A 3,945-nucleotide genomic window follows, 5' to 3' on the forward strand; every position below is an offset into this window, starting at 1 on the left:
CCCGCAAAATCAATTATTTAATATTATTTAATTCCCAACGTTTGTTTTCCATAAAGAATTGAAATTGTTTAATGAAAATTGTTTTCGTTGGGTTTAAATAGATTTTCAAAATTGCATTTAAAAAAATCTATTATATATTATTATAATTTATGATTGTTTCAATAATAATAATAATAATAATAATAACAATAACAACAACAACAACAACAACAATAATAATAGTGACATAATAATAAAAGTATGAAAGTTTAAGATTTCATGTATAATTATTATTTATTTCGCTTTATTTCTTTAATTGAATTTTTGTTATTTGGATGTTTCGCGAATATCTAGGCTTAATTATCGTTTTCAATTTGATAATTTGAATATCCTACATGCAGGGGAAGTGTGCACCGATGCGTTACCCACATTATCCACAGTTACGTAAATTCTAGTCTCTCGTTATTTCCTTTTTTGCCTAGTTTTATCCTTCATCACTGAAGCAAAGGTCGTCATTGTTCATAACTGCAAACTGAATAAAACATGCCGATGGAAGGAAATTATCAGAATTATTTAAAGTACCTCTTCCCTCTGTCTTCCTCCCCTCCCCCTCCCCCTCCCCCTCCACCTCCCCCTCCCTCTGTACCTTTAGATTTTTTCAATTAAACTGCATTATTTCAATTAAAATATAAAAAATCCCTGATACTCATACATTTATAAATAAAACATTAGAAAAATTGTTTACATCTCGATAAACAATTGAGACTCTAATGTTTAATTGCGATGGGAATGTTAATTTGATATCAATTTTTATTGTATAAGAATTGCATAATTCTATAATAAAATTAAATTATCATTTCAAAATTAAATTACATTTAAACATTCATGCGCAATTAATATTATCTAAATGGAATTCTCTATAAATCATAAATAAATTTCTCAATTTTTTCATATTCCGTGATAAATAATTCTGATTTTAATCTTTTATTGGGACTGTGGAACGTTCATGATTTTTTTGTTATAAAACAAATTTGGTAAATCGTTTCGTTTGTTTATGGAAATAAACAAATAATGTAATTAATGAATATATAAACATTTTCGGTTGAAACATGTGGATAGAGGCATTAAATTGAGTTGGCAGATGTAATTATTTCGGTGGTTTTTTTGACGTGGGGTGACAAAGTATCGGTGTAAATTATTGAATGTCGGGAGTGAAGTGCCACATGGCATTGGCTTCCTCCCTTCTGTATTCCGTGTATTTATACTCTAGAATGAACTTCCGGTTGTTTGGTTAGTATCAGCGCAAACGCTAATGTTAAATATCCGGGATGTACTTTATTTTCAGAAAACCTCAACACTTTTTTTCATCACCAAAATTGCCGATTTGCTACTACTATTCTCAAAGATTTTCGCTTTACCCATTCATTCAATGGAGATTATTATTCATTTTAAAATTATTCTTCCTATTTTTATGGTAATACATAAAATAAACAAATTTTCTCATTCTTGCAAATGCAATTTTTCAAATTTATCAGCGATTTTAGAAATTTGATTTGACGCAGAAAATTAATTATTTATGAATTATCTGCAAATATTTGAATAAAATTTTAATGAGTTTGATTTACATTTGAATTTTTTTTATAATTTCAATTTTTGTCGAATATTGCAATGTTTTATACTTGAATATTCTTTCAATTGTTCAATGAAATTTATTAAAGAAATAAATAAATCATCTTTATTAATTGATAAAAAAACTTTCAATTTTTGTTTTCGCGTGATTATTATTTTCCAAATTCTGCATCGACGTTTTTTTTAAATAATAATTCCATTTGTCAAGTTAATTCCGACGAATTTTGTTGGTTATTATTAATTCTCATTATTTTACAATTGATTTAATTTGATTCAACAATTAAAAAATTCGTTACACATAAAATATTGTTTACTCTATTTGTTCCTCTACTTAAAAATATTCCTAACAATAACAATTAATTATTTAATAGTCCAATACTGTTCCACGTTTTAATATTTTCCACATCTTGAATAAAATCTATTCTTCAGCGTTATCTTCACCGATTGACTAGAAAATTATCACTTGTCCGGATGTCAGTGCTGAGAATAAATAAAGGGCTTACGGATCCTCAAAATATAAAATAAATCTTAATCCAGAATTTCCCGCACGTGTGTCCAAAGGGAATATTGTAACCACGACAATCCATTCAGCGAGACACCTCGCCTCATTTCCATTTAAACTTTACGATCATTGCAAAAAACCTTCAGTAACTCAAGGTTTATTATCACCATAATGAATAAATGCTGATGGAAATGAAAAAGTCGTTTCAACCTGTTGTCAAGAATGCGAGTTATTCAATTGAGCAATTTGTCAAAATATTTTTTTCCCCGTTTATTCGCTGAGTCATATTGCATTCCCACCTGAGCGTGCAATTGTCGTTATTTCAATGGAATTTTCTTCGAGTTTTCACCCGAGACGGTGGATTATAATTATCAGGTTGAGAGCAAGGGCGTTCAAAAGTTGTTGAGTTAACGAAGCGGCTCGATAATTAAGAGAAGACGGACCGAGAGAACGTCAAAAAATAATGAACTGCATGCAGGTGTTCGAAAATATTATTATCAAATCGTAAGGGATCCCCAGGAAAAATGGCAAACTCTTCGAAAAAACCTTTTCAACTCATTTCCAGTCATTTTTTTTTTCTCGCCAAAAAATATTGGCGACAGTCTAAAAGTGTCCCAATGTTTTTTGCTAATTAAATTTTTCAATTTAAAAATAAAAAAAATAAAAAAAAATAAAAAAAAATAAAAAAAAAATAATTAAATTTTTTCATTTAAAAATTGAAAAAAATTTAGTAATTGATTTTTTTTCATTTAAAAATAAAAAAAAAATTAATGAAAATTTTTAATTTAAAAATAAAAAAAAAATTAATGAAAATTTTTAATTTAAAAATAAAAAAAAAATTTAATTTTTTTAATTATATTATTGTGTTTTTACTTTTTCAATTTTTCAACATTCCCAAAAATCCGCCGTCAAATTTGAATCGCTCATTTTTTGCTTCTGATCGTGGAATTCCTTACGTGGGGATTTAATATTTTTTATCAGTAAATATTTTGTAATAAAATTCTAGAACAACAGAAATGTTGAATAATGGATTTTTACTCTCGATTTTTGCCCCTCGTCTCCCATCGCAACTCGTGATTCATTCCGTTTAACCCGCATTTCATTTTACCCTATCCCATTTTGCGCGGATGTCCAATTTTCCAAAAATAATTAACAAACGGAAAAATTTGAGAATAAAATTATGAAATTATGTCCATAAATAAATGATCGAGTCTTCGACATTTTCTTCGGCTTTCGGGATAATTCCTCTCATCTAATCGTCTTGATGCAATATATTATATATTTGGTATATTCATTTTCAAATTCATCACAGGAGTTTCAAAAAAATACAAGAGTTATGTGACTCCCACTATTTTTTATTAGTTTATGACACTTAGAACTTGAAAATATCATTTTCACGATTTACAAAATTTCGACCTTGCTCCAATTTTTCTGATTCCAAAACAAATGATTAGGAATATCCATATACCATTTCACAGAAAATTTTTAGTTCTTCGAAATGGTATTAGTTGTCTGATTTTGTTACGGTTTTATAGAATTATTGAAGGTTTTTCCATTTTCCACGGTTATGTCACGGTCTAAAATGCACGTTTATTCCTAATTACCGTAGCATTCAATATAATTCATGAGAATTCCATGAACTATTTGAAAAGTATCAATGAGTTCTTTACACTACAATTCGAATTTCTCAATTCCACCCATTTAATCAAAAGTTATCGATGAAAATATGACGAATTTCACGTGCCACATTATGAAAAATAGTTATTCCGTTAAAAAAAATCCATAACAACATTTACCCTCGTAATTACTCATGCATTTAATTTTCTTGTACAAAC

The 3,945-nt window shown here is 28.0% G+C and overlaps 1 protein-coding gene across 2 annotated transcripts in view; it reads left to right on the forward strand.

Annotated features, from left to right (window-relative positions):
- LOC105264027 (Protein tyrosine phosphatase 4E) overlaps positions 1-3,945 on the forward strand; it is a 27,832-nt gene that overhangs the window by 7,731 nt on the left and 16,156 nt on the right. The gene's annotated exons all lie outside the window — the stretch shown is intronic.

This window comes from Fopius arisanus, unplaced genomic scaffold (genome assembly GCF_000806365.1).
Source record: "Fopius arisanus strain USDA-PBARC FA_bdor unplaced genomic scaffold, ASM80636v1 scaffold00018, whole genome shotgun sequence".
NCBI classification, from domain to species: domain Eukaryota; kingdom Metazoa; phylum Arthropoda; class Insecta; order Hymenoptera; family Braconidae; genus Fopius; species Fopius arisanus.